Below are 9,128 nucleotides of genomic sequence, written 5' to 3'. Positions count from 1 at the left end.
TCTTTTCAGCAAAAGTTTCTGTTTTTTCACTTGTTTTCAGCATAATTTTTCAGTTTCTTTACTGCCATACAATTTTTGCAGCAGACAGCTTCAGCGTTCCGGCATCCACACAGCATTTTCGCAGGAAATGCAAATTTTTCTAGTTGTGTGGATGCCCTAAAAGGGCTTCCACACTATTGAGTTCCTGTTTCTCTATATTCTTTATTCCACTATATTCCAGTTGCTTCCGTACACTTTTTGGCACTTATCTACTCCCTCAGTTTTCAGCCGATTTTCTCTGTTCAAACTCTAAACTGTTCTGCTCTTTCTGCTAATGCCGGCTATGACTTTTGGTGTTTATTACTGTTATACTTTTAAAATATTACACTTTTTCCTTTAATTTGTCCCATTGAAATGAATGGGAAACTTCCACAATTCTGCTAAAACTTGCTTCTTTTTGAAACTTAACTACTTTGTCATACTTTCACCTAGAAACTCCATTCAAACTTTAAAATGTTCTCAGATTATTGGGCTATTCCTGTCTGATTCAGCTTTTTCAGATCTTCTACCGTTTTAATCTTATCTCTCTTTAAGTTTTCAGTTGCAAAATTGTGATTTTTCAGAAAATACATGCGTTGCTATGGTTGCTATGCAATTAAGTCAGAGTGAGTGCTGGTCCGTTCTGAATTTTCTCTTCATGTCTAAACAACTTCTTGCTACTCACTCAATTTCCTCAATCCCCACAAATTATACATCAAAACGTAGGTATTTTTGCTGGCTTTCAGACAATGTCACTATCTTTATTGTGAGGTTTACCGTTTTTTCGCAATTTGCCTCGGAGTGACACAAGGTCTGACAAGTCCCCATTCAAAGTCTATGGGGAGGTTTTGAAATTCACAGCTGAAATTCTGTAACGGGAGGCATTTTCAAATTGCCATATCTCTTTAACAAAGCAAAGTTAGGACATGAGGCTTGTGCCAATATATCTTCAGACACTGCTGACACTCACAGTGCAAGCAGTTTTACAATTATCTTATCGTTGAGCAATGAATTACGTTTGTTTGAGGGGTGGAAATCTGTCCTTCTCTCAGTCTTCAAACTCTGGAAATGAAGCCGTTTCTTCTCTCGTCAAATCTCCGCGATGGAGGCACAAAGAGCAATGAAAATCGCAGTGAAAGTACACCAAAGTCCGCTGATTCACCCAGTACAAGAATTATGCTTCTATCCCACCTAGTTTTTGAGTTACACGACGTTTTGTAACTCCAAAAAAGCGGCGTTTTTCGCCTCTCACCGCGATCTATTTTCTGACTGCCCAAGTATCTGTCTTTCAGACCGCCGCCCTCGTTCCAGGTGGCGCAATCAGTAATGACACGGCTCTGCAGCTCAAAGGTCGTGGGTTCAATCCCACCTTGGTCCACGTTTTTTTTTTCACTACAAATTTATACACTATCACAGACCTGTAATTTATATTGCTAATCTATTACAATTCTGCAAAGTTTTATGATTTTAGCAGCTTTTCTAATATGGACCTCAGATTCTTGTTAACGCTCCATGGCAGAAACAAGTACACAGCCTGATGAAGCAGACAGAGGCAGTACCTCTGATTGGTGAATTTGAGCAGAACCAGGTTGTTCTTTCATTTCATTTCATTTCTTTATTTCACACATGGTTCAACAGTGTTTCTTTTTCTACATACAGAACCTTGTGCCTCTTTTCAGCAGAAATGCTGCTCATTCACCTCATCTCTTGTGTTGGAGTGCCCTCTTGTGGCGCCTTTTGGGTAGTGCCTTAGTGAACACTGCAAAGAAGTGGTATCAGACTGGTTTGTAGTGGAGGAATTTGTTGCCAGTTTCTTTCATCTTTAATCCGTATTCATGTTGTAATGTAGTAGTACCACAATATGGCAGAAACACTATGTTTTGGCACAAATACTTTGATTTAGTATACTTTAGCTTCTTCAGCTTCTTCACCCCTTTTCAGCAAAATTTTCATTTTTTCACCCTTTTCAGCACAAATTCCAGCTTTTTGGCTGTATTCAGAAAAAGACAACTCTTTTGAGCAGAAACTCTGCTGATTCATCTCTTTTCAGCGCAAGTTTCTGCTTCTTTGCCTCTTTTCTGCAGAAATTCTGCTGATTCACCTCTTTTCTGCAAAATTTTCAGCCTTTTCACCTCTTATCAGCTTCTGCTCATTTCAGCAGAATTGTCCGTCTCTCCACCTCTTCTTTGTAAGAGTGACTTTGGCTCAGGGAAATGAATAGCCACCTTTGAGCAGAAATTCTGCTGATTCATCTCTTTTCAGCGCAACTTATTGCTTCTTTACCTCTTTTCTGCAGAAATTCTGCTGATTTACCTGTTTTCTGCAAAATTTTCAGCCTTTTCACCTCTTCTCAGCACAATTCTCAGCAGCTTCTGCTCATTTTAGCAGAATTGTCGGTCTCTCCTCCTGTTTTTTGAGAGAATGAGTTTAGCTCAGTGAGATGAGTAGCTGCCTTGCGACCAGGAGGGCCAGGTTTGAATCCTGCTCAGGGCGACATGTTTTTTTTTCACCACCATACAACTTTTTGCAACTTTTCATCTTTTTCAGCTTTTCAGCAGACAGCTTCAGCGTTAAGGCATCCACACAGCATTTTCGCAGGAAATGCAAATTTTTCTAGTTCTTTATTATTATTCTTCAAGTTGCTCCGTTCTTTGGACTTTAACTACTTCCTCAGTTTTCAGCCGATTTTCTCAGTTCAAACTCTAAACTGTTCTGCTCTTTCTGCTCTTTCCTGCTATGACTTTTGGTGTTTATTAATATTATACTTTTTAAAATATTACACTTTTTTCCTTTAATTTGTCCCATTGAAATGAATGGGAAGCTTCCACAATTCTCCTAAAACTTCCTTGTTTTTGAAACTTAACTACTTCCTCGTGCTTTCACCTAGAAACTCCATTCAAACTTTAAAATGTTCTCAGATTATTGGGCTATTCCTGTCTGATTCAGCTTTTTCAGATCTTCTACCGTTTTAATCTTATCTCTCTTTAAGTTTTCAGTTGCAAAATTGTGATTTTTCAGAAAATACATGCGTTGCTATGGTTGCTATGCAATTAACTCAGAGTGAGTGCTGGTCCGTTCTGAATTTTCTCTTCATGTCTAAACAACTTCTTGCTACTCACTCAATTTCCACTCAACCCCCACAAATTATACATCAAAACGTAGGTATTTTTGCTGGCTTTCAGACAATGTCACTATCTTTATTGTGAGATTTACCGGTTTTTCGCAATTTGCCTCGGAGTGACACAAGGTCTCAATACTCCCCATTCAAAGTCTATGGGGAGGTTTTGAAATTCACAGCTGAAATTCTGAAACGGGAGGCATTTTCAAATCGCCATATCTCTTTAACAAAGCAAAGTTAGGACATGAGGCTTGTGCCAATATATCTTCAGACACTGCTGACACTCACAGTGGAAGCAGTTTTTACAATTATCTTACCGTTGAGCAATGAATTACGTTTGTTTGAGGGGTGGAAATCGGTCCTCCTCTCAGTTTTCAAACTCCGAAAATGAAGCCGTTTCTTCTCTCGTCATATCTCCGCGACGGAGGTACAAAGAGCAATGAAAATCGCAGTCAAAATACACCAAAGTCCGCTGATTCACCCAGTACAAGAATTATGCCGCTAGCCCTCCTAGTTTTTGAGTTACACGACGTTTTGTAACTCCAAAAAGCGGCGTCTTCGCGCCTCTCACGCGATCTATTTCTGATTGCTGATGTCTTTGTTTTTCAGCCGCCCACCCCCTTTCCAGGTGGCGCAATCAGTAATGACACGGCTCTGCAGCTCAAAGGTCGTGGGTTCAATCCCACCTTGGTCAACATTTTTTTTTCACTACAAATTTATACACTATCACAGACCTGTAATTTATATTGCTAATTTTTTTCACTACAAATGAGTAGTGCAAAAACATACTATGTCTGCAACATCACAGTATATCTGTTATGTTATAGTATTACTACTAAATCACAGTATTTCTGCCAATTCAAGGAGGCTGACTGTTACTAAGTGCATCAGTGTACATAGGTCATCTGTTGTGTTGGAGTGCCCTCTTGTGGCACCTTTTGGGTAGTACCTTAGTAAACGTGAACACTGCAAAGAAGTGATATCAGACTGGTTTGTATTGGAGGAATTTGTTGCCAGTTTCTTTCATCTTTAATCCGTATTCATGTTGTAATGTAGTAGTACCACAATATGGCAGAAACACTATGTTTTGGCACAAATACTTTGATTTGGTATACTTTAGCTTCTTCACCCTTTTCAGCAAAATTTTCATTTTTTTCACCCCTTTTCAGCACAAATTCCAGCTTTTTGGCTGTTTTCAGAAAAAAACCTCTTTTCAGCAGAAACTCTGCTGATTCATCTCTTTTCAGCGCAAGTTTTATGATTTTAGCAGCTTTTCTAATATGGACCTCAGATTCTTGTTAACGCTCCATGGCAGAAATACATACAAGTACCCACCTGATGAAGCAGACAGAGGCAGTACCTCTGATTGGTGAATTTGAGCAGAAACAGGTTGTTTTGCCTTCAGTACAAATTTGAACTTCTTTACCCCTTTTAAGCAGAATCATTGCCTTTCCACCTCTTTTCAGCAAAAGTTTCTGTTTTTTCACGTGTATTTAGCAGAATTTTTCAGTTTCTTTACTGCCATACAATTTTTGCAGCTTTTTATCTTTTTCAGTCATTTTCAGCAGACAGCTTCAGCGTTAAGGCATCCACACAGCATTTTCGCAGGAAATGCAAATTTTTCTAGTTCTTTATTGTGTGGATGGCCTAAAGGGCTTCCACACTATTGAGTTCCTGTTTCTCTTTATTCTTTATTCCACTATATTATTCTAGTTGCTTCCGTACACTTTTTGGCACTTAACTACTCCCTCAGTTCTTATCCGATTTTCGCCATTCAAACTTTAAAAAATTCTGCTCTTTCTGCTAATGCCGGCTATGACTTTTGGTGCTCATAACTTCTATACTTTTTGAGATATTGAATTTTTTTTGCAATATTTTTGCCCATTTCTGCCATATTATCAGTGGCCTCACTGATTTTCCTTGCCGGGTTGACCTGTGTTTTAGCTCAGTGAGATGAGCATCCGTTCTCAGACTGGGAGGCCGGGTTCAAATCCGCTTATGGCAACATTTCTTTCAGTTAACAGTTAAACTTTTTAACACTTTTCAACACAAATTTAAGCTTTTTCACCCCTTTTCAGCAGAATTTTCAGTTTTTCACCACTTTTCAGCACAAATCCCAGCTTTTTCAGCTGTTTTCAGCAAAACCTCTTTTCAGCAGAATTCTGAAAAGAGTTCTGCAGAACTCTTTTCAGCAGAAATTCTGCTGATTGAACTCTTTTCAGCAGAATTTTCACCCCTTTTCAGCCCAAATTCTGCTTATTCACCTCTTCTGCAAAATTTTCAGCCTTTTCCCCTATTATCAGTACAAATCTCAGTATCTTCTGCTCATTTCAGAGGAAACCTTTTCACCTCTCCTCTTTTCAGTACAAATTTGAACTTCTGTACCCCTTTGAAGCAGAATCTTTGCCTTTTCACCTCTTTTCAGCAAAAGTTTCTGTTTTTTCACTTGTTTTCAGCATAATTTTTCCGTTTCTTTACTGCCATACAATTTTTGCAGCAGACAGCTTCAGCGTTCCGGCATCCACACAGCATTTTCGCAGGAAATGCAAATTTTTCTAGTTCTAGTTGCTTCCGTACACTTTTTGGCACTTATCTACTCCCTCAGTTTTCAGCCGATTTTCTCTGTTCAAACTCTAAACTGTTCTGCTCTTTCTGCTAATGCCGGCTATGACTTTTGGTGTTTATTACTGTTATACTTTTTAAAATATTACACTTTTTTCCTTTAATTTGTCCCATTGAAATGAATGGGAAACTTCCACAATTCTGCTAAAACTTGCTTGTTTTTGAAACTTAACTACCTCCTCATACTTTCACCTAGAAACTCCATTGAAACTTTAAAATGTTCTCAAATTATTGGGCTATTCCTGTCTGATTCAGCTTTTTCAGATCTTCTACCGTTTTAATTTTATACCTCTTTAAGTTTTCAGTTGCAAAATTGTGATTTTTCAGAAAATACATGCGTTGCTATGGTTGCTATGCAATTAAGTCAGAGTGAGTGCTGGTCCGTTCTGAATTTTCTCTTCATGTCTAAACAACTTCTTGCTACTCGCTCAATTTCCACTCAACCCCCACAAATTATACGTCAAAACGTAGGTATTTTTGCTGGCCTTCAGAAAACGTCACTATCACTGTTGTGGAAGTTACAGATTTTTATCAAATCGCCTCATACCAACACAAGATCTGAAAACGCTCCATTGACTTTCAATGGAGAGTGTGTTCAAAATCAGCGCTGGATTTCTCTAATGAGAGGCATTTTCAAATCGTCATATCTCTTTAACAAAGCAAAGTTAGGACATGAGGCTTGTGCCAATATATCTTCAGACACTGCTGACACTCACAGTGGAAGCCGTTTTTACAATTATCTTACCGTTGAGCAATGAATTACGTTTGTTTGAGGGGTGGAAATCTGTCCTTCTCTCAGTCTTCAAACTCTGGAAATGAAGCCGTTTCTTCTCTCATCATATCTCCGCGAAATACACCAAAGTCCGCTGATTCACCCAGTACAAGAATTATGCTGCTAGCCCTCCTAGTTTTTGAGTTACACGACGTTTTTTGTAACTCCAAAAAACGGCGTTTTTCGCCTCTCACCGCGATCTATTTTCTGACTGCCCAAGTATCTGTCTTTCAGACCGCAATCAGTAATGACATGGCTCTGCAGCTCAAAGGTCGTGGGTTCAATCCCACCTTGGTCCACGTTTTTTTTTTTCACTACAAATTTATACACTATCACAGACCTGTAATTTATATTGCTAATTTATTACAATTCTGCAAAGTTTTATGATTTTAGCAGCTTTTCTAATATGGACCTCAGATTCTTGTTAACGCTCCATGGCAGAAACAAGTACACAGCCTGATGAAGCAGACTGAGGCAGTACCTCTGATTGGTGAATTTGAGCAGAACCAGGTTGTTCTTTCATTTCATTTCTTTATTTATTTCACACATGGTTCAACAGTGTTTCTTTTTCTACATACAGAACCTTCTGCCTCTTTTCAGCAGAAATTCTGCTCATTCACCTCATCTCTTGTGTTGGAGTGCCCTCTTGTGGCACCTTTTGGGTAGTGCCTTAGTAAACGTGAACACTGCAAAGAAGTGGTATCAGACTGATTTGTAGTGGAGGAATTTGTTGCCAGTTTCTTTCATCTTTAATCCGTATTCATGTTGTAATGTAGTAGTACCACAATATGGCAGAAACACTATGTTTTGGCACAAATACTTTGATTTAGTATACTTTAGCTTCTTCAGCTTCTTCACCCCTTTTCAGCAAAATTTTCATTTTTTCACCCTTTTCAGCACAAATTCCAGCTTTTTGGCTGTATTCAGAAAAAGACAACTCTTTTGAGCAGAAACTCTGCTGATTCATCTCTTTTCAGCGCAAGTTTCTGCTTCTTTGCCTCTTTTCTGCAGAAATTCTGCTGATTCACCTCTTTTCTGCAAAATTTTCAGCCTTTTCACCTCTTATCAGCACAATTGTCAGCAGCTTCTGCTCATTTCAGCAGAATTGTCCGTCTCTCCACCTCTTCTTTGTAAGAATGACTTTGGCTCAGGGAAATGACTAGCCGCCTTTGAGCAGAAATTCTGCTGATTCATCTCTTTTCAGCGCAGCTTATTGCTTCTTTACCTCTTTTCTGCAGAAATTCTGCTGATTCACCTCTTTTCTGCAAAATTTTCAGCCTTTTCACTTCTTCTCAGCACAATTCTCAGCAGCTTCTGCTCATTTCAGCAAAATTGTCAGTCTCTCCACCTATTATTTGTCAGAATGACTTTGGCTCAGTGAAGTGAATAGCCGCCTTGAGACCAGGAGGGCCAGGTTTGAATCCTGCTCAGGGTGGTATTTCTTTTTTTTTTTTTTTTTCACCACCATACAACTTTTTGCAACTTTTCATCGTTTTCAGCAGACAGCTTCAGCGTTAAGGCATCCACACAGCATTTTCGCAGGAAATGCAAATTTTTCTAGTTAAACTCTAAACTCCTGAAATCCCTCAATCAAGAGTTCTTGCTCTGCTGCCGAAAAATACTGAGCGCACTCCTTTGACATTTTCGCCGACCAATCAAAGGGTTGCCGATCAATGTTTCTACTATCGATGCGTAGCCCCTTTTAAGCCACCCAGTGATCTCACATTACTTCATCCAGCTATACTAATCGTCAACAACAGGTGTGTTCGGAGAACCGGAATAGCGAGCTCAAAGTTGGCGCGATGATTTGATCTTGGATGTGTCATTTGATCTTGGATGTAGTAAGTGAGGTACGAAGAACGGACCCCAGGTTAGAATTTCTTTTTGTGTGCACAACGCAGATTTTCTCTGCGCAGAGACCGTGCCAACAGTGCGCAATTGCGCACGTGCACAGCTTAGAGGGAACATTGTCCACCAGTCTACCGTTGTTTACAGTGCTGTCTTTCTTTTTTTCACTTAAATGACCTCGGACAAGAAAGCCTATTTTTTCTGTTGTTCAATACTGAAGAAATTTAAACTTTTGAGAATTATGCAGAACATTGCAGAATATTTTTAAGGTTATCTGCTATAAAAAGTCAGGCCAGAAAAATCTTCATGTTTTTCCTGTTTTATTCTCAGTTACTTTGACACAAAGGCATCTGCTGTGATGCTCACAATTCTTATGAAGTCTCACATGTATCAGTACTGATAAATGATCAGAATTATAATATTTCTGACTGTCTGAGACTAAATTGAATCGAATCAGGACTTTGAGAAGCAGAATCGATTGAATTATAGAAATCAGTGATGATACCCAGCCGTAGTGAGCAGCCTAGGCCTGACAGAAGTGGATGTAGCTGTGGGTAATAACAAAAGATGAAACTGTTGATACCTTTTCTGTTAAGGCCTGACCCTTCTGAAATTCAAAGCCAGTGCTCTGACACGGTGCCATGAATCTTTGAATGCTGAAAAAGCAGCAGTTTATCCAGAAATCACATGCTGTGATAAATGCACTGCCCAAGTGTCCCCTGTCCCCACTGCCTTTCAGCAGCAAACAGG

This window comes from Oreochromis aureus, linkage group 12 (genome assembly GCF_013358895.1).
Source record: "Oreochromis aureus strain Israel breed Guangdong linkage group 12, ZZ_aureus, whole genome shotgun sequence".
Taxonomy (NCBI): Eukaryota; Metazoa; Chordata; class Actinopteri; order Cichliformes; family Cichlidae; genus Oreochromis; species Oreochromis aureus.
Note: the sequence above shows the minus strand (reverse complement) of the source record.